We start from the raw sequence: 23,182 nt of genomic DNA on the forward strand, positions 1-23,182 counted from the left end.
GACATCTGAGCATCTGCTCTTCAATCGCTACAGTTGCAACGACGTTGTCTTGTCAGCACTTCTCGACTTTATCGACGTGGCGAGGCTCCGAGAGCGCTTTATTATTTTTCCTTTAATTTTTTTTCTCTTTTTTTAGAGGCGAAGCTGGGACGTATATTCCGTGTTACCCGTTGGTCGTATACGCCCCGTGTCACCGTAGTCGTCGTATTTGTAGTAGCCAGTTGCATTGCATTGCATGTCAATATTGTCACGGGGTCGTGACGTGGCCGAACACATGAAACTTCGTGTTGGGATTTAACTGTTTATTTGGGCGAACCTGTGCCCGGTAAAGGGAAAGTCTAATTACAGCAGCAGTCTTGCACAGATAGCAGTCTCGGACTGATAGCGGCGAACGCAGCGTCGGCCTTCGATCAACAACTGACAGGCAGCGAAGCGCGTCGGCATTTATACTCTTGCCATCGAATGTTCTAGCGTTATCGCTGGCGGTGGCGTAGGTTCCAGAACAATCTGTTACGTTCGCACAGTGGGCGTGATCTTATCGAAATGATCTACTACAGTCCGGAACCTTCTAGAAAACTGCAGGCGCGGTTTGCGCTGAGAATCGTGTGGTGTTTTGGGATGATAACAAAAACTTGGGAAATGGAACGTGGCATTGCCCCCCTCTCAAAAAAGGCATCGTCCCGATGCTTTAACTAAAGATGAAAGTACAATAATAATGCAAGAAAGTACAATGAATAAATTACGATAAAACAATAATACAAAAAAACTGGTTCAGTTTGTTAACGCGCATGAAACGGCTTGAGGCGCGCGACATGGACGACTTCAGGTCGCGATCGGCATCGTTGAGAGTTCGTGATGCCGTCGGGGACAACCTCGTAATCAAGTGGGCCGAGACGTCGAACCACCCTGTACGGTCCGAAGTACCGTCGCAGAAGCTTTTCACTTAGTCCACGTCGGCGTATCGGCGTCCACACCTAAACACGTTCACCGGGCTGGTATTCCACGAAGCGTCGTCGAAGGTTGTAACGGTGGCTGTCGGTCGTCTGTTGATTCTTGATACGGAGACGCGCAAGTTGTCGGGCTTCTTCGGCACGTTGAAGGTACTCGCTCACATCGAGGCTTTCTTCGTCGGTGACGTTGGGTAACATGGCATCGAGCGTCGTTGCCGGGCTCCTTCCGTAGACCAATTTGTATGGAGATATCTGCGTCGTCTCCTGCACCGCCGTGTTGTATGCGAAGGTCACATACGGAAAAATGGCGTCCCATGTCTTGTGTTCGACATCGACGTACATTGACAGCATGTCGGCGATCGTCTTGTTAAGCCGCTCGGTGAGGCCGTTGGTCTGTGGGTGGTACGCTGTCGTCCGGCGGTGGTTTGTTTGGCTGTATGCCAAGATCGCTTGAGTTAAGTCGGCAGTGAATGCCGTTCCTCTGTCGGTGATAAGGACCTCCGGAGCGCCGTGACGTAGGACGATATTTTCAACGAAGAACTTAGCTACCTCGGATGCACTGCCTTTTGGCAGCACTTTTGTCTCGGCGTAGCGGGTGAGGTAGTCGGTAGCTATCACGATTCACTTGTTTCCGAAAGCCGACGTCGGGAACGGCCCTAGTAGGTCCATACCAATCTGCTGGAAAGGTCGACAAGGTGGATCAATTGGCTGCAGAAGTCCCGCTGGCCTTGTCGGCGGTGTCTTGCGTCGCTGATAGTCCCGGCATGTCCTCACATAACGAGTGACGTCGGTGGTAAGACGTGGCCAGTAGTACCTTTCTTGTATCCTCGCGAGCGTGCGAGAAACACCGAGGTGCCCTGCCGTCGGATCGTCGTGTAGGGCCTGCAGGAGTTCTGGTCGCAGAGCTGAAGGCACCACAAGGAGGTACTTAGCTCGAAGTGGTGAAAAGTTTTTCTTTTGTAGAAGACCGTTTCGTAGAAAGAACGACGCAAGTGCGCGCTTGAATACCTTCGGGACTTCGGCGGTCCTGCCTTCGAGGCATTCTATTAGGGCCTTAAGTTCCGGGTCGGCCCGCTGTCGTTCAGCGAAGTCGTCTGTAGTTATCGTTCCCAAGAAGTAGTCGTCATCCGGGTCGTCAGGTAGCGGTTGGTCGACAGGCGCACGAGAGAGACAGTTGGCGTCGGAGTGTTTTTTGCCGGACTTGTAAATGACAGTGATGTCATATTCTTGAAGTCTCAGGCTCCATCGTGCGAGGCGACCTGAAGGGTCCTTCAAGGTGGCTTGGCAACACAATGCGTGGTGGTCGCTCACAACTTTGAAGGGTCTGCCGTAGAGGTAGGGGCGAAATTTCGACGTAGCCCAGATGATGGCGAGGCACTCCTTTTCTGTTGTGGAATAATTTGCTTCTGCTTTGGATAGCGATCGGCTGGCGTAACTAATAACCCTTTCAAGTCCGTCAGCCCTCTGCACAAGAACGGCGCCAAGACCTACGCTGCTTGCGTCAGTATGTATTTCTGTCTCGGCGAATTCGTCGAAATGGGCAAGTAACGGAGGCGTCTGGAGGCGATGTTTAAGCTCCTGGAAAGCGTGTTCCTGCGGCGTTTCCCACTTAAACTCCACGTCGGCCTTGGTAAGGTTAGTGAGAGGATCGGCGATGCGGGCGAAGTTTTTCACGAACCGCCTATAATAGGCACACAGGCCCAGAAATCGGCGCACGGCTTTCTTGTCAGTGGGCGGCGGGAAGTCGGCGATGGCGGCTGTTTTCCGTGGATCGGGACGAACTCCAGACTTGCTGATAACGTGCCCCAGAAACAAGAGCTCCTCATACGCAAATCTGCACTTTTCTGGCTTCAGTGTGAGTCCGGAAGTCTTGATGGCTTGAAGTACAGCTTCAAGGCGCTGAAGATGCTCGTCGAAACTCGAGGAAAACACGACGACGTCGTCCAAGTACACAAGGCAAGTCTGCCACTTCAATCGTGCCAGTACTGTATCCATAACGCGTTGAAACGTTGCAGGCGCCGAGCAAAGGCCGAAGGGCATCACCTTAAACTCGAAGAGGCCGTCCGGTGTTATAAACGCCGTCTTCTCTCGGTCTCTTTCGTCGACATCGATTTGCCAATAGCCAGTCTTGAGGTCCATTGACGAAAAGTACTTGGCGTTATGGAGCCGATCAAGTGCGTCGTCTATTCGTGGGAGAGGATACACGTCCTTTCTTGTGATTTTGTTCAGGCGGCGATAATCGACGCAGAAACGTAGGGTCCCATCTTTTTTCTTCACTAACACCACGGGGGACGCCCATGGGCTCTTGGACGGCTGGATAATGTCATCCCGCAGCATTTCATCAACTTGTCTCTTCATGGCCTCACGTTCTCGCGTCGAAACCCTGTACGGACTCTGACGAAGTGGTCTGGCATTTTCTTCGGTTATGATGCGATGTTTCGTGATAGGGGTCTGCCGAATTTTCGATGACGACGAAAAGCAATCTTCGTATTGCAGGAGCAGGGCCTTGAGCTGTTCTTGCTTATCGTTCGGAAGTCTTGGATTGACGTCGAAAGCTATGGGAGGGGCTTGGTCCCTCTGAGCAGGTTCCGCATAATCGGCGAGGGCGAAAGTACTGGTGGCTTCGACAATTTCTTCGATGTATGCGTCAGTTGTTCCTTTGTTCACATGTTTGTACTCATTGCTGAAATTCGTGAGCATAACCGTTGCTTTGCCTCCCCGCAGCTCTGCAATTCCTCTTGCGACGCAAATATTTCGGGTGACCAACAGATGCTGACTGCCTTCAACGACGCCTTCCAAGTCAGGTGATTTTGGAGCGCCGACTGAAATAATGACGCTTGAGCGAGGCGGAATGGTGACTTGTTCTTCCAGCACATTCAAGGCATGGTGTTCTGACGGCGTGCGCGGCGGTAGTGCTTCTTCTGTGGATAACGTTATCGACTTTTTTTTAGGTTGATGACAGCACCATTGAGGCATAAGAAGTCTATGCCAAGGATGACATCTCTTGAGCAACGCTGTAGGACTACGAAGTCTGTAGGATAAATACGGCCGTTAATGGTAACTTTCGCTGTGCAGATTCCTGCAGGCGTTACGAGATGGCCTCCGGCTGTGCGGATTTCAGGGCCTTTCCAAGCTGTCGTAACTTTCTTTATCTTCGCGGCGAACGACCCACTGATGACAGAATAGTCGGCTCCAGTATCGACGAGAGCGGTCACACTGTGGCCGTCAATAAGAACGTCGAGGTCGCTAGTTCGCCGTCTCGCATTACAGTTAGGGCATGGCGTCGGGTCACGGCTGCGTCGGCTTGTTCCGCTGCTTCCATGTTGCGTCGTCAGGCCACCTTCGGTAAGTGAGCTTTCGCCGTCAGGGCTTTGCCTGTTTGGCGTTGTGTTCGGAAAGCTCCGTCGCGGCGTCGTCGTCGTCGGAGGATCTTCGGTAGTTCGTCGCACAGCAACCGCACCTCCACCGGTTGCTGCCCTTAGTTTCCCGGATACGGGCTAGGGGACCGGCCCCACGTTGGGCCAGAGTACTGCCGGTGGTGCGGTGACGTGCGGCGGCTGGGCGACGGCGAACGCGAAGGGCTTCGTGGTGTCCACCGAGTTCCTGTCAGGTAGTCGGCGATGTCACGTGGTCGTTCTCCTGGCTGTGGACGCGGTGCATTGACGGCGAAGCCACGCAGTCCCATCTGTCGGTACTGGCAACGGCGGTATGTGTGTCCGGCCTCGCCGCAGTGGTAGCAGAGTGGGCGATGGTCAGGGGTGCGCCAGACGTCAGTCTTCCTCGGTGCACTGCACTGGGCTGCTGGCGTACGGTATGACGTCGGTGGGGGTGGTGGCGGCGGTGGCGTCTGTCGACGGAAGTGCGATGGGGCGGCGTTTTGGCGTGGACGGGGAGGAGCGTTGTGGCGCAGTGCAGCGGCGTAGCTCATAGCTTCCGGCTCGGGCAGCGGTGCGTGGGGAATTTGAAGCGATTGCCGGACTTCTTCTCGCACAATGTCTGCGATCGAATCCACTTGAGGCTGCGCCGAAGGCAACAGTTTGCGCAGCTCTTCCCGCACGATCGCTCGGATTGTTTCACGCAGGTCGTCGGAGTCACTGGCTCGAGCAGCAGCGCATTCTGGAGACAGGCGACGATTATACTGTCTGGTGCGCATGTCCAGAATTTTTTCGATGGTGGTCGCCTCGGATACAAATTCTTGGACGGTGTTCGGTGGATTCCTCATTAGTCCCGCGAAGAGCTCCTGTTTGACCCCTCGCATGAGGAAACGAACTTTCTTTTCCTCAGGCATGTCTGGGTCAGCGTGACGGAATAGGCGGGTCATCTCCTCTGTGAAAATTCTAACCTTTTCATTTGGTAGCTGAACCCGGGTCTCGAGTAGAGCAGCGGCCCTCTCTTTGCGAGCGACGCTCGCGAACGTTTGCAGAAATGCGCCGCAGAAGACATCCCATGTTCGGAGCGTGGACTCCCGATTCTCTAGCCAGGTCTTTGCGGTGTCTTCCAGGTAGAAGTACACACGACGGAGCTTTTCTTCGTTGTCCCAGTGGTTGAGGGCGGCCACGCGGTCGTATGTTTCTAGCCAGGTTTCCGGGTCTTCAAACGATGAGCCATGGAACGTTGGTGGTTCCCTGGGTTGATGAATGACGATCGCGGGCTGGGACGCTCCGCTTGTCATTGTCGCTGCAGTCGAGGTCATGGTCTTGGTCTTCCGCGCCTTGTCTTGTAAAAGGCCGTACTCCGGTGGGAAACCTTGCTGTCGGCGGCTTGTTCGCTGCTCTTGGTTGGCGTCGGTGTCTTCTCCGCGATGGGGGCTGGGTTCACGGCTTGACGGGGGCGTCCGGTACATGAACGAAGCAGCACCTCCACCAGATGTCACGGGGGTCGTGACGTGGCCGAAGACAGGAAACTTCGTGTTGGGATTTAACTGTTTATTTGGGCGAACCTGTGCCCGGTAAAGGGAAAGTCTAATTACAGTAGCAGTCTTGCACAGATAGCAGTCTCGGACTGATAGCGGCGAACGCAGCGTCGGCCTTCGATCAACAACTGACAGGCAGCGAAGCGCGTCGGCATTTATACTCTTGCCATCGAATGTTCTAGCGTTATCGCTGGCGGTGGCGTAGGTTCCAGAACAATCTGTTACGTTCGCACAGTGGGCGTGATCTTATCGAAATGATCTACTACAGTCCGGAACCTTCTAGAAAACTGCAGGCGCGGTTTGCGCTGAGAATCGTGTGGTGTTTTGGGATGATAACAAAAACTTGGGAAATGGAACGTGGCAATATAAACGGCGTCCCAGAATATCCACAGAGTGAATGATGGCGAGTGAAGCGAAGCGTCCATCAGTCCACCCGTGATTCAGTGCGTCGGTCCGCCCATACGTTCATGCGTCCGCCCGTGCATGCATTCGTTCATCCTTCCAACTGCTTCGCCTCACTCGTCATCATTCACCTCGTGGATATGTTGTGACCTTCCTAAAATCAACCCTCTCTCACCTCTCTCCACTCTATTCTTTTATTCCTCCCATTCCGCTCTCCTAGTGCCCCACTGCTGAAGTGTCCTTCTTAGTTTTAAACAGTGGCGGGCCGCACAATTATTTTTTTTCCTTTTCCCATACAAAGAATAACTACCCCCCTCCCCCTAACGTGGCTTTTTGCTGCAGATAAAATAAGCAATCTAAAGAAGCATATTTACCGGGCCCGATTCCGCAGCGTGCTCTTACGTGGTCTCTGACTTCATTACTGGCATTTGAGATGGAGTAAGTATACTTTTTCACAAAGAAAGAATTTCCTGCCGCACAGGATATGATATTGATAAGTACGATGAAACTGTCGCGTGTGTTCTCCCTAAAAAGACCCGCCTTTAAATAAATGAAAACAACTCTAAACTTCTTTTGCAAGCTGTAGAACGATCTAATCTAAATAATATTCAACACTGGTTAAGACAACGTCAGCGTGAATGTCTTTATCAAGCTGCCTCTAATTGGTGTGTGTGTGTTCTGATAGTTTGTTACTCCCTTTGTCCTTAACTTTTGATCTATCTATCTATCTATCTATCTATCTATCTATCTATCTATCTATCTATCTATCTATCTATCTATCTATCTATCTATCTATCTATCTATCTATCTATCTATCTATCTATCTATCTATCTATCTATCTATCTATCTATCTATCTATCTATCTATCTATCTGTCTGTCTGTCTGTCTGTCTGTCTGTCTGTCTGTCTGTCTGTCTGTCTGTCTGTCTGCCTGTCTGTCTGTCTGTCTGTCTGTCTGTCTGTCTGTCTGTCTGTCTGTCTGTCTGTCTGTCTGTCTGTCTAAAATAATGTTGCGCTTACTTTGCCTGGTTGCCGAGCGCGTGCATGGCAATGTGGCAGCCAGTTTTGCCGACTCTAACACGACTTGCACCACTTGACGAAAGGCGCAACCTTTGAAGCCCTCAATTGGGTCAGGATTCCTCTCTCGTGGTCCGGATACACGGCGCTGTGCATCACCATGTCCATATCTGGCCGCTGCCGACGCTCGAACTTTTGCACAGTAATTCTTCCAGCTGACCGTTCGAACTGTCCATGAAAACCACCCCTTGAGATCTGCCCAGGGTGCAACGCAAAGATTATTTTTACGGAATATCACCGACAGCGCAATATCTGCTTCTCACTGCAGTATTGTCTGATTTCAGTGAGTCTGAACAATTTATGCAGTTTCAAGGCGCGAAAAGCAAAATAATAGTGTCGCAAATAAGTGTCACATGATGTATGATTACCAACTCACCCAAATGTGCACCCATTGTACGTGTGTGGCTTACTTAGGTGCAGCCATTGTGATGAATGCATGTGCACTCAAGTTGCCCAGAAGCTCTTCCAAGTTATTGCATCTGTACCTTGTAGGCCCATGTAAATCTTTGAGCACCGTGTTTCAGCGCTCTGTTTCATTTTAGTGAAATCATCGGTCTTTTGAGGTGCCTCGCCTCTCCGTCTTGCGGTGATGGACATGGGGCATGCCAGAGGCCCGCCTGGTCACAGGTCCTCACACCCGTCAACCACAAGGAAGCGAGCTGGCTCTCCCAGTGACACTGAGGACACCGATCTCTATTCTATGTCGGAAGATGACACATCCGATGGCAGGTTTATACCTGTCCGGGGTAATAGGGCAAAGAGAAGGACGGCGAATACAGCAGCATCAGCTCCTGCAAGCACAGCGACTGTGCATTCAAGGCCTGCGCGCTGGCCGCACGTCATCATCTTCATGCCCGAAGATCCATCAAGCAACCTACGGCTCCTCAACAGGCAAGCCCTTTCGGTTGCTCTCGAATGTGCGGTGCCACATCAAATTAAGGACGTACGAGTAAACCCAAGGAAGAACATTCTCGCCATAGACGTACACGATGTGAGTGCGCTGGGACAGCTGCAGCAAATGACTGAGCTAGGTGGCATTAAAATGCGCCTCTTTATCCCGGTGGATGACAAATCAATTGCCGGTGTAATTTATGACATCGACACTGCCATTCCTAATGCTGACTTGTCTACCCTCATCAAGCCTGCAAACGAGAGAACTGTCATTACGCAAGTGCGGCGCCTTGGAAATACGCGCTGCGTAAAAGTGTTTTTCAAGGGAGATTGCATACCGTCCCACGTTAAAGTTGGACATTTTCGACATCCAGTTCGACCATTCATCAAAAAGCCACTTCAATGTCATCAGTGCTTCAGGCTAGGACACGTCAAGGGCGTATGCCCCAACTTACGACTGTGTCCCCGCTGCGCTGAATCTCATGCTGAAGACGCCTGTCGGGCGACTACTCTGAAGTGCGCCAACTGCAGTGGTCCTCATGCTGCCTCGTCGAAAGACTGTCCTCGAATCCAAAAGGAGCGCGCGGTTCTCAGACAAATGGCCCGAGACAACTCAACACACAGGGAGGCAGCCGAAGTAGTCCGGCGTCGGCGTCGACGTCGGCATCATCGAAAGTCTTCAAAGAAGGCACATTCCCGAGACGCTCCTTCCCACTCTTTAGCGGTTCAATCCAGTAGCGCCGCGAAAGGGCCCACCACCTCTACGAAAGAAACAGAGAAGCCTCCTTCTCTGGAGGAATGGCCCACGCTCCCGACGTGCTCTTCTGCCAAGAAACCTCTGCAGGTTGTGGCCACACAAGAGCCGTCTCCAACCATAGAAGATTTGCCTAAAACTGATCGTCAAGTGATCTCGGTGCTGCGTTCCCTTATAGAAGCCATCCGAGCGATTTTAGTCGACATGAAGACACCATCTGCTCGAAGCGCACTTGGACTATTGGACGCCCTAAGCCGAGTGCTTGAATCTCTCAACTAGGAAGATGGCTACTCACACCTCAACATTTCTTAAAGAAGTCAAGGCTGCATCCGTCATCCAATGGAACGCCAGAGGACTAAAATCACGCCTTTCAGATTTTCGTCAGTTTGTGTTTACCAACGTGTTTCCAATCATCGTCATTTGTGAACCCAATTTGTCGAAACCAATAAGACTATCGGGGTACGAAGCTGTCATGTCTTCAACGAACGGTGCGTGCAGCAAAATCATCGTCTTTGTTCGTCGTGAACTGACGTATGTTGTGCAACCAATTGCACCTCACGATGACAATCAGTATGTCTGCATCACTGTGAAAAAGAACCAACTCATGTTTACTCTCATAGGCGTTTATATATCGCCGTCAAGTAATCTCGATTCCAGGAGATTAGCGGATATTTTGAGAGTGTGTCCTGCACCATGGGTCCTCATAGGTGATTTCAATGCGCACAATCACGCATGCGGAAGTACGCGGACAAATGCAAGAGGACGCAGGTTAGCAAACATCGCCTACAACTGTGGCCTTACTCTCCTGAACGACGGCAGCCCCACTTTTTTTCGCGGGGTGACATACGGCAGCTGTCTCGACCTTGCTTTTGTCTCCAACTCCCTCGCAAGATATGTCAAGTGGTTTCCAGATGTTGAGACACGAGGAAGTGATCACATTCCAATCTACCTCAACATCAAAGGCTTGTCTAGTTATGGTCCACGGACGACCATTCGAGCAGTCCAATGGACCAACTTCAAATCTGACATGGAAGATGCTTGCAGCGATGGCCTACAATCTGGGTTAGAGGAAACAATTAAGAGCACAATGCAAAACGCCACTCGCACGGTGACGATATCTTCCACACGAAACGACTTTGATATAGAGTTGGAGCGACTCCGAGCACTGCGACGCCGGGTGGAGCGTCGGTATCGGCGTACAAAATCAATTCACGATCTTAGGGCAGCCAGGAGGATGCAAAAGAAGATTCGGCGTCGCATGGATAGATTAGCATCGGAACGATGGACAACGTTTTGCCAGTCACTAGACCCTCGCAAGCCACTCTCACACATTTGGAAAACGGTGCAAGGTCTGCGTCACCCTACGGAACAGCGCTTTCCATTCAAAGCGCTCGCGCTATTTTAAAGGAGGCAAGACATCGATGTCGCGGAAGATTTCTGTGCGCAGATCGCCAACCAAGCCACTCGTCCAGATTCTCCAGTGAGAGGTGACGTCCCCCGTTCCCGTGACTACCACATGGACCTCCTTTTTACAATGGAGGAGCTCGAGGCGGCACTAGCTCTCTGCAGGCGTTCAACTTCTCCGGGCCCAGATGGTATTCCGTACCGAGCCTTGTGCAACCTTGGGGAAGGTGCAAGGAGAGAACTGTTAAGCCTTTACAACATCTCGTGGCAGGATGGCAATGTTCCTGATGACTGGAAAGTAAGCCGCTTGTTACTCATCTTGAAGCAGGGCAAATCCCCACTCGAACTAACCTCATACCGCCCAATAGCATTGGCCAGCTGCGTAGGGAAGATGATGGAACGGATGATACTAGGCCGCCTGGAGTGGTATCTTGAATACTGCAAGATTTATCCGAATTCAATGGCTGGTTTCCGACGCGACCGCTCTTCTATTGACATTGTCGTTGATCTAGTTTCGTACGTTCAGCACGAAAGATACCGTAAGCGACTATCTGCAGCTTTGTTTCTAGATGTGAAAGGCGCTTATGATAATGTACTACATGAAGCCATTTTGGGTGCTCTTGCGGTGGTTGGCCTTGGTGGTCGAGTCTTTCGGTGGATTTCGAGTTACCTGGCTGCAAGATCATTCTTTGTGTTAACAGAAGATGGCCCAACTACGCGACGCTATATTTCCAGGGGTGTTCCTCGAGGCGGAGTTTTTAGCCCAACGCTATTCAATCTTGCACTAATTGGCCTTGCTGAATACTTGCCAAGCACCATTAAAATCTCAATATACGCAGATGACATCTGTGTCTGGACATCGGCAGTCACACGTCCTCAGATACGTTCCCGGCTTCAAAAAGCAGCAACTATGATTGCCAACTACTTGTTCAAACAAGGTCTCAGCATATCACCAGAAAAATGCGCGCTGGTGGCCTTCACTCGCAGAGCAATGACCCCTTATGTCATCTCAATCTGCGGGCGACCAATTTCTTACGCCAGAACCCACCGGTTTCTGGGCATCATTATTGATAGGGACCTCTGTTGGAGTCCGCATGTGACCTATATGAAGAAGCGCCTGACCGCTATTTCTCAACTGTTCAAATTCCCGGCAGGAAAGACGTGGGGGATGTCAGTAGACGCAATGATGGAGCTCAACAGGGCCCTGTTTCTCGGTTTCCTCAGATATAGCTTGCCCGTGCTTAGCAATACCTGCAAGACCAATGTTCGTGTTTTACAGGCAGTACAAGCCCAAGCGCTGAGAGTGTGCCTCGGTCTGCCCAGATGTACGTCAACAGATGCAACAATTGCAATTTCTGGTGACTATCCGATACAAACTCACATTGTTGTAGAAGTCCTGAGAACGCACATCCGACACTTCGCACGTGCCCCCGGCCATCACCTTGCACTGTTGCCTTCAGAGAGGCGCCAAGCATCGTTCGCCAAAATTATCGTGAAATACAACGATAAACTTCCCTCGGGCTTCACTCATGCATCTAAACCATCCATACCACCTTGGTGTCTTATTCGACCCACAGTGCATCTTAGTGTACCAGGGATCCGGAGGAAATCTGAGTTTTCGTCGCCCGTGCTGAAACAACTGTCTCTTCTTCTTTTGCACGAGAAATATTCAGACAGCATACATGTATACACCGATGGTTCCACGAACCACCAGTGTTCGTCAGGGGCAGTAGTTATCCCAGCAAGAGGTGTTACCATCAGCTTTAGGACTGACCACTCCACGGCATCTACAGCAGCGGAACTAGCTGCTTTGCGCGCTGCACTTTGTGTGGTCAATCGGGAACCACCGCAACAATGGTCGATTTTCAGCGACTCAAGGGCTGCCCTACAATCTGTGCTCTCAGCACTGCGTCGCGGCCCGTACGAACAGCTTGTTTTCGAAATTCGATGCCTTCTCCACACTTTACTCGAGAAAGGGCATCATGTGACGCTTCAATGGCTGCCAAGTCATTGCGGCATCATAGGGAACGAACATGCCGATACTGCCGCGCGGGCAGCCCTTGAAGGAACACGAGAAGAAGCCATACCACTTTCGAGGACTGGTGCTGCCAGTAATCTTCGACGACTTGCGCGTGAAATCACGTTTTCACTATGATGCCCACCAAGCATCGATATGAATCGTCAACACCACCTGTCCTCTTTGATGGCTTTCCGCATGCCAACTGGACTCGACCGAAGAGAAGCTACCCTACTTCATCGCTTATGGCTAGGAGTGGCATTTACAAAATCTTACTCCTTTGTCATAGGAATGGCCGACAACGCTCTCTGCGATGCCTGTCATTGCGAAGAGACGCTACACCACATCCTGTGTGACTGTCCATTGTATGAAATCCAGAGACAGTCACTGGCGTCTGCTTTTGCGCGCATCGACAACAGCCAAATGTCTGTGGAAACTATTCTGTCAAGTGCCCGAGAGAAGACACTGCAACAGAAGGCGACGAAAGCTCCGTTGAAATTCCTACGCGACACCGACTTGAACAAGCGACTGTAAGAGCAATGTCACACACCGCGAAAGACAAGACTGGACTATGACTGAGTGTGCGTGCATGTGCTGCCTAATGTGCTGTTTCTATCTTCCCTCTCTGCTCTCTTTCATCTCCCCCATTCCTCTCCCATGCGCAGGGTAGCAAACCAGCTGCCTATAGGCTGGTTAACCTCCTTGCCTTTCTTTTCCCTCTATTTTCCTTCCTTGAGCACTCTTACTTTAGGTATTGAAGTTTTTCATTTAGGTTATGCAGTGAAATTCTTATCCACAATAAAACCTGATCGTGAAATCCCTCAGTTCAGTGGTAGCATTACGCCACGGTCGTGTAGATGGTATGCTTTCATTTCATCAGCGCTCCTCCACTTTGCGGGCTTTCGCGGACGGTGTTCATCTTTGACATCTATACTACACCATATTTAACCATGCAGTGTTCTACTGCACTACACTATACTACTATGCTAAATCAACACAAGGACAACAGTGTCTACAGAAACTATGCAAATTATACTAAAGTCTTCAGTCCAGTCAAATTCTCGGAGTTAACCCGCTCTGCACTTGCCTGGTGTGTGTTTTTTTGTTTTGTTTAAGAATAAGTGACTTACTATGTAAGCTTTAGAACTACGTATCTTTTACTGTTCATAATTTAACACCTTGTGCGTGGCACGGCATAGCCGTCGTGACTTTTCCGCCATAACACTTGTTTACTTATACTATGCTATACTAAATCATAACTACCTTTGCTACAAAGTTTCGCTAAGAAAACTTGTAGCTGACGAGATCGCTTCGAATGGTTCAATGGTGCTGGCAAGTCAAGGTACTGCTACGAACGCGTGCCCTTTCAGTCACGCATTTAGTATTCAGTATAGGTGCGTGCAATGAGAATGTCAGAGCTCATTTATTTTCCCCAGCGTAAGCAGTTGGTTAAGAGGGATTCATACGATATTATCAAAATATCATTATCTCGGCAATACAGTTACTGCCTAAGTCACAGAAGAAGAGCTAATTCACATCGAAAGCCACTAGCTGCCTTAACAAGACATGTCTGCAGCTGTACACCGCACGCACGTGAAAGCATAGGCGAAATGTTAATTTTTACGTAATTGCTGCTTACCAAATGAGCGTGTTAGTGGCAACGAGGCACTCTAGTTCCTTGGTCCATGGGTTCTTGAAGGCCTTCCATAGAGTTTGAAGGCATACGAAAGAACCTTCCTTGACGTTGAAGGCTGCGTGCACACTACCTCGTACGTTTGAAGAATTATGAAGAAGAATGGCACATCAGACTTGACACCGTTGTTTTACTATGCATTTTAGGCAACGTGGAAACTCCAAAACACGACGTGTTATCCCTGTGGCGTTTTAATATCGTAAAATTTGTCAAGCGTTATTGTTATCTAAATGTCGTTCAGACATGTTACACAACTGAAATTTGTTGAACACCAGGTCGATTAGAGCGTGAAGTGTCCCACAAATGTCTACATAAATAATAATAACTGTATGCATTTGAAAACAGATAAAGACCACCAGACTCAGAAAAAAAGGTTAGTCAATTTGGTGTAGCTTATGCATTTTGAGTACACATGCATTGTGCCTAAGCTTAACATGTTGAACAATGTCCGGAGACGTGCTGCTGGACACACAACTTTTATGCTATAGCGTCAATTTGAAGCACATCAGAGAAGATCTGCTCTAGCCTAAGTAGAATGATCAAATAATATTTTTTGCACCTCCTAAAATGTGAACGATCCACCACGTGTAACTATCGCGTCACCACGCATAACTATCAATCACCATTGGAAACGCCGGGGTACTTACCTTTCTTGTGGCATTCGGACAGTCTCACGACGTCATCCTGGCAGTAGTACTCGTAGCCCTCTGTAACAAGCAGTTCTTGCAGCAGGTAACCAAAGATAAACGTTGCCCTGTGCACCAACGATTCAGACTTAAGCCTCACTTTCATGTCTACTCGTATGAAAAAAAAATTAGGGGCTCGTTGCTTTGTTTGGCACAACGTTAGTGTAAATGAAAACCCATGAATGAAGTAGCCAGGCAAGTTAATGGAACTTTTTTAAAGCGTTTTGCATTATTTGTGATGTAGATGTGAAGAAATTAAAGTTGTCGAAAATACAACTTGCCGCCGGCCGGGTCCGAACCTTCAACCTTCGGATGACGCATTCGATGCTCTTACCATTTGAGCTGCGGCAGCTGTCGTCAACCCACCCATTTTGTAGAGTATTTACGTACATTGGAACCCCGGAAGTGTTAGCGCTGCTCACAACCATGAAAGTGAGCGTGGAGAGGGGGAGAAAAACTTTATTTCAACAGAGGAGCATGTAGCACGAAGGCTCTTGGACCCCGGCACGATCTCGGTGCGCTAAGGCGTTCATTTCGTGGTGCTCTATAACGCTGGCAGCCCGGTCGGCAGCCATTGTCTGCTCAACCGGGTCCTCTGGATGCAGTAGGTCTCCCAGTCCTACCAGATCTTGAGACGTTGTAGGGCCCGCAGGGGAAGATCCACCGGGCAGTGAGAAAGAATGTGCATAGCAGACGCATGGTATTCAGGGCAGAAAGTACAGGCTGGTGTTAGCAAAAGGGGGTGATGGTGCAATAGAATGAGAGAAGAAGGAAGAAAGAGTGTGAGTCTGTAGCTGGCACCAAAGGGCGGCCTGTTGGTTGCTGAGGGACTTTTGCGGTCGACGATAGAGCTGACGCTGTGCCCTGTAGGCTTGAGTCAGCTCGTTGAAAGTGTGCGCGTGCTCCTTCATGAATCTGCGATTGGAGGCCGTCAGTGCCCGGTTTGGAGAACCTCGGGCTTTCGATAAGTACACCCACCGAATAACTTCTCAAGCCGGGCCTTCACAACACTAACTCACACCGCCAAGCGCAACACCTTCGCCTCACACAAACTGACACCAGACCACATAATTCGCATTCGCTTGGAATCCAGACACCGGTCAATGATCTGATATTACTCCCCCTACCAAGACCCCTGCACCGACAACTCCTCATTACACCACTTCCCCGTAACATTCACCGCAACCACTATATATGATAAACGCCGCCGAGCTTGTGCTAGAACTCTACACCAGTTTTATGGCTCCGAACCGGATGCCGTATGGGTGAACGCAGCCTGTGTGGGCGATGAAGCGCTCGCCGCCATGGCGGATCACACACTCTTCCCAACAGGTACACACGCCCTTCCTCCGGACACCTCCCCCGAAGGAGCAGAGGAAGCAGCCATTGCCCTAGCAATTTTTAACACTGGAGCATGATAAGTTTTATCCGATTCCAAAACCGCAATTCTAAATTTCGCGCGAGACCGAGTTCACGTTTCGGCTTTTTGCATACTGGACTCGCCCGCTGCACCCCCGCCCCGTCATGTGGAGTTAATCTGGGTGCCCGCACACTGTGGTTTCCTGAAAACGGGGCCACCAACCTCTTAGCGAGTGTGGAACACTTCCGTTGCAAGCCGGCTTCAGGTAGCACGTAATCTTTTTTAACGAGAAGACAGATGAGCGATTTGCTGCAATTACTGGCTAGCTTTTACTAGTATCTACTCAAAATCGCTTGTGCTTCAGCTAACTAGCGATCGCCATCTGAGGTTCCGAGTGGTGTACAATGGAATTCTTGGTAAACTACCTTTATCTGGAGTACAACGAGACCTTTTTGTGGGAAGCAAGTCCCTGACTTTCGTGCAGTGCTCCGCTATTTAAAATTTCGAGATAGCTGACTTCTTTATGGTATCCTGGTCATAGAATGGGTTGTCTATAAAGAAGATTGTGTGCAGAATATGTCACTCGCTCGTGAATTTTTGCTTTCTTGTCCTGGTCTTGAAAATTTTCTAGTATTGACTTGACGTCTCCTAGCCAACACCCTTTCAAAATACATCTATATGTCACTCAGTGACAATGACACCGAAAAGAACAGCAACACTCCTAGCCTAAGTCAGATTATTACCTCACCATGCTGAGTCAAATGAATGATGAAATTGCGCTGCCTGAATCGCTATCTGAATCAGCAAATCATGAACCATCTTGCGCGCGCGTTGCAGCTTTTTCGTCTTTTCGTGCCACGTCATTTCAGTTGTTAAAAGCAAGTGGGGCACGAAGCCATCCCCATACATTAACATAATAGGGAGGAAGAGGCCCTGCGACGAACCTTCACTACTTTCACCCCCCACCCCTCTCCTGATGGGGAACCATGCGAACTCTTATGTGCATTTACAATATTATGTTCCAGACCCCAATCCATAGGAGCAAACGGAAACGTCGTATCCATTTATACCGACAAAATATGAGATTATAAGCCCCGAATTGCATGTAGGCTGGTGCAGTGGCTCCTTTCAAAACTTCCCTGCACACTCTTCGCGTAAAGGTGGTGCCCTCCTTTACAGGCACAACGAACTACCAAACGGAACGCATCTTTTGAAAATAGCACCTTGTGCTTCGGAGACATAGCGCAAATGATCATGTGTCTCGGTATTAAGAGTGTGTTCTAACAATGACGGTAGTAGCGTACCGCCTCCACTTATGATTTACGTACCTCTATTCGAACTGCGCCAGCTGCGCGAGTTGATTCACGCGTACGCAACATGATCACATGATTAGAGTAGCTAAACCTTCTGCGCATTAAAATAGCGAAGTGCCGACCGCGGTGGTAAGCTGTTTCCGTACTTACCGTACGTATATTATAGCTGCAGGGGTGGCAGGATGCAATGATTATGTCATGATGTAAACGGTACATCGTTACTTTTATGGGAAGTTCTGGCTTGCCCCGCTGTGGTGGTCTGGTGGCTAAGGTACTCGGCTGCTGACCCGCAGGTCACGGGATAGAATCCCGGCTGCGGTGGCTACATTTTCAGTGGTGGCGAAAATGCTGTAGGCCCACGTGCTCTGATTTATGCACGCTGTAAAAAAATCCCAGGTGGTCAAAATATCCGGAGCCCTCCACTACGCCGTCTCTCACAATAATATGGTGGTTTTGGGACGTTAAACCTCACAAATCAATCATCAAGTTCTGGCATGACGTAACAGAGTGACCATGTTTCCTGCGCGCTAGCTGCGGTCAGTGTCTCTATTATTTATAAGATTTGATTGCATCTGAAATTACGTGCAACTTCTGTGAGTCGTGCGTTCTGGTAGGCTATAGTTGGTTCATTGCTGTTAGACGTTCCTAAACTGCGTGGATTTATCAGGACACGAGTCAGAAAACATGCAGTTGATTCATTGGTAAGAGGGGGGGGGGGGGGGTTAACGTTTCAAAACGATCATATGATTATGAGAGGTGGCATAGTGGAAGGCTCCGGAAATTTCGACCGGGGTTCTTTACTGTGCACCCAAATCTGACCACATGGGTACATCCGAAATGCAGCCGCCGCAGCCGGGATTAGATCCCGCGACCTGCGGGTCAGCAGCCTTGTGGCTCAGGCAAAAACCTAAAAAAAAACAAAAAAACTAGAACATGCGAAACAACACGAGTGCGGACTATCACCTGTGTTTTAAGCGCAAATCATTTCTTAAAGCACTTCGCCAACATAGAGCATATGACAGATTGTATCGTAAAAATCATGACATGCACGTCATAAAAGGCATGATTTGCTTGCCGTGGTGATGGAATTTTTGCTGCCATTTCATTACCTTGATATGCACCAAAATTTGTATGTCATGAGTCATAACTACAGTGTATGACGAACATAATCGACAACTCTGCAAATCCTGACACGTGTGTTATGTAAGGCACCATTTGCACGTCATGAAATCGAAATGCTTGAGGCCACCTATTCTAATGAATATGTAACAAAACTAGTACTCCGTGACATGACTGTATCACGAACATGGATAACAGTTGGCAACATGAAAATCATAAAATGCATGTTATGCACGCTATACAAGACTTTTGTATAGCGTGCATAACATAATAATAACATAATAATAAGCGTGGAGACTTACGCTCCACGCTTATTGTGAGCTCGCGGTTGTTGGAACAGTTTTATATTCACCGAAATTTGTTTCGAGTGTCATTATCGCATGACAAACATATATGGCAGGTGGTATATAATATGAACATGATGACAAGCATGCCATGTGCGCCAATGACTTACCTGACATGTTCATGGTGAGCGGATGGCCATTTCACTCGCATGATATACATCAAAATGGGTGTTGCATTACGTGACTGTATGGCGAACATATATGACAGGTGGTAATGAAACATAATGACATGTATGTCATGACACGCTAATGTTGTTCTCGCTTTGGTTTCAATCACTTCATATACGCTAAAATTGGTAAATTAAAGTGTTCTATCAGCCTTAAGCTGAATCAAAATGCATTGCATGACATTTTTCTCTCACCATTTCTATGACAGCAGGAACACCACGAAACATCATTGCAGAGCCGGTGTCTGAGACTAATTCAAGCATGCAGTGGCGCAGAACCAGATAAGGCAGAGGGAGCGGGAGCCAAGCCATTTTGACGTCTCACAACTGTGATACAATTATTTATCTGTCCAGCAAAGTAGCTGCGAGTCGAGGAAGTGTAAAACGTCGTTTCCGGAGGACACGACATGTACATGCCGGTACAATCGACTACGCAGCAGTTCATGATTCTGATAAACTACGAGCTAGCGGGCACTGGGAAGGTGTTTGGTGGCTCTCAATGGCTGTCTGCTCTGACGGCCGAGGGACGGCGCGCAAGTCGCTGTGCACGGAGTGTATAGTTGCTATCGCAATAAAAATTGCATATATTCAGTGTTTTCACTTGAATCACTTGAAACTCACTCCGTGGGCCCTGAGGCAGTCCTCGTAAGTCCAGTTCTTGCACTCCACGAATTGAGTCCAGACAGACGCCATCACTCTGTTGCTTCGAAACTCCTTGCAGGTCAAACACCACCAGTATTTCTTTGATTTAATGTAGTTTCTTTTGAACGCTTGCCTTTTATCAGATTATTTAACGATCGAAATTTAATGTTCTGATACCTCTTCTTCACCTCCTTTTGCCGTTTCGATGCAGAACTACAAGGATGTTTTGTGGCTTTCAATTTAGTCAGCCGGGTATGCGAGGCAATTTATTTTGGATTCTCTAGCGCATGTAGTATATATAGTTATCGTATGGAATGAAATTCCATGAAACTAGAGCTCAAAACGTGTTTCTGAATGTTTTGAGTTCGGTATTCTTCCAATTTTTCTTGCGCTTCTTGAGAGCATCATTGAGAATGCGGAACCACCAGTGCAGTGAGGCCTGTCCTCAACAGAAATCACAGCTTTGTGATGTCGCTTTCCTACGAGTAAGCTCTATGTCATATTCTTTTGTACGCCCTAACCCTCCTAAACAAATAGTTAAAATATACATTTCAGTGTAACTAAGTGGTTCACTTAACGAGACACTCTATAAGATAACTTGATGTCTTTTTGTCACGTTTTGCCCCCCTCCGACATGTGCGAACCAACAAAAAAATCCATTCAGGTCCCGGGCACCAAACGAACAAAAATTGTGGTGTTAAGTAGCTAGAATTAAGTATTAAAATAAATACTTACGTCGTTGTACTGACGCAGGAGTTGCTTCATGCATGGATCTGAAAATTTGGTTAAGCAGAATTTCACCTCTTTTTGACGGATTACTAACACACCTACACCAGCCGCGCAATATTTCCCGCGAGAACGCTGCAAACAATTATCAACTTTTAGAAAAGAAAAGGTAAGTACCAGCATTTGTTGCTAGAGAAGAGAAATATGGGAGAGTACTTTTTCTAATAGCCACAGAAGCTGGAAAAGTAAAAAAATTGGGTTTTGCCACGTGTCTCATTTTGCCCCATCCTACCGCATGCCGCTCCTTGCCGACTGTTTCGCATTACATCGATCCCACTGACGCGTGGCATCTGCCGGATTTTTTTTTTTTGTAATCAAAACACTTATTTCAGCTAAGAGCTTAGACACGTGGTCAATTTGGAAGTCTTGTGTGTTGATAAAAGTACGACCATTGCTGAATAATAGCGCAGCCAAAGATATATCAGCTAAACAAACGCCGCAACATGTGGGTCCAATCACGCTGGACTTTGCGTACGGGACAAAAATAAAGCAAGTTATGCGCCGAGTGATTTTTTTGTTTTTTTTGTTTTTCTCACAAATGCAAATGTGGGCGAGATTGGTCCCACGTTTTGTGGTGTTTGTTTGGCCGCTATCGTGGGCTGTACAATCACTCAGCAATGTTCATGTTTTTGTCGATCACATGCGAGATTTACGGATTAGTTAAGTGTCCAGGTCCCTGTCTGAAATATCCGTTTCTCGCTTGCCAGAAATAAACGGCAGTCTGTATTGTATTGTTCTATTCATGTTTTTACTCGTGTCCTGCGGTCAATTCATGTAGTTTAGGAACGTCTAACAACTTTTGCTATTTCGAAATAAACAAATGTGGCGCAAGTTGTGACGTCCCGCAACTTTTTCATATAAACAACTACCTTGAAGTCAAACTTAAAGAGTTAAGAAGTTTTGTTTCATCACATATATGTCAATTTATCTACGACAATGTATTTCCGCCTGGACGTAGAGCCCCTGTGTGAACACACCAGGAGCGTGACTGTGATAGCATATTGATAAGAAAATCTGTAGGTCAGAGAAAAAAAAATACGCCGTCTCCCAGTAAAGGGAACCATGCGGGGATGCGAACCAGCGCTGGTGTTCACTTGTGTTTTCATTTGAGGTTTCAATTTGTATGTTTATACGTATGTTTCCATGCATGTTTGATTTGTGTGTGCAGTTGTGTAAATGTTCTGTACCGCTTATGTTATGCTCTTTTTATTTGTGCGTATTACCATGTGTGTGTTGTAAAGTTAATAAACACCCAGCGCTGCTAGGAGAGAGCAACTATGTGAGCGTGCTCAGCATTGTATACGAGCGCACAGCTGTGTCAGTGAGGTAAATGGGAAAGAAGAAATGAAGCGGAGGCATCGCTATGCCACCTCTTCGCGTCACGCCAGGCAAGAGGTAGGATAAGCATACGTGAAGTGGGGTAGCGGACGGTCGCCGAGGGACGAACACAGCCCCGAGCAAAGGCTGCTTCGCATATAAAAGAAAACACGCTGTTTAGATAGTAGTTGGGAATGAGTATGAACAGAATGAGTTGGATATCTTGCAGCAACTCAATAACTATTTGGCATCTTCGTTAATGTCGTGTAATACAAAACACCGCATTGTTCGTAATACTTCAACTTACCCATAATATGCAGGTTTTTACGGGCCTGTTTCGTACGACCATCTACCTGCTTATGAAAGCATCATTGGCAAGGTGATGAGCTTAATTTACATTCCACTGCATGCATTTATGCAGCCGAAAGAGATTGTGGTTATAAGAGGGAAAAGAAAAGTGAGCCCCGTAACTGTCTGCATCAGTGTGCGACACCTCAATGAGTGAATAAAATGATAGGAATAAAGGTAAAAAGAGAGAGAGATAGATGCGCTAGGCCAGAGAGCGACAACATGAGAGAGATAGGAAAGATGGAAACGTGGTCACAGGAGTCCGAGGACGGGGCACCATTTGCGAGAGCTCTTATCGGCGACAGGAGATGACGTTAGGGCTAATCCAGCCGGCCAGAGCTGCGCCGACGTCATCGTAGGGGACTGGCAGCAGGAGGTGGCGTAGGACGAACCCAGTCGGCCAGAGCTGCGCTGTCGTCGGAGATCGCGAGGGCACAACCGGCCGGCACGGAATCCAGCGACGGAGTCCGAGCCGAAAGTTCATCAATCATACCAGTAGTGAAACTGCGTTCTGAAGCTCGAACATGAGCATCGCAATTCCTCCATGAACCCACAGATTGTGACGCCATTTGGGAGCAGAACTATAATGCATGAACACGCCGCTGCCCTGTTGTTTAGCAGAATGCGGCGGCGCTAACATTTCTGCACAATGAAAAACAGAACATATAGCTTCCATTATTTTTTTGGATGACGCTACAATCAGCACACCCCCGAGATTTCGACCAATGGCGAGTTTCTATTTGGACACTAAAGGCATATATGAGCAGTTTCGCATCTTGCATGATCGAAGAACTCTGTATGCAGGCATGTTAACGCGTTGAATTTTGTTCCCAACGTGGCGAGCAATGCGTCGCGCAGAGAGCAAGTTCAGCACGCAATAAAACATAATCAGTATTGAAAGTAAACTTGGAATGCTAAGAAGGAGCTGTAAGATAGCTGCAGGTGGTAACAATTACAATACGCAATCCTGCTCGATTTTCGCTTCAGCACATGCGCCAC

Source organism: Rhipicephalus microplus, chromosome 2, assembly GCF_043290135.1.
Source record: "Rhipicephalus microplus isolate Deutch F79 chromosome 2, USDA_Rmic, whole genome shotgun sequence".
In the NCBI taxonomy this organism is placed as follows: domain Eukaryota; kingdom Metazoa; phylum Arthropoda; class Arachnida; order Ixodida; family Ixodidae; genus Rhipicephalus; species Rhipicephalus microplus.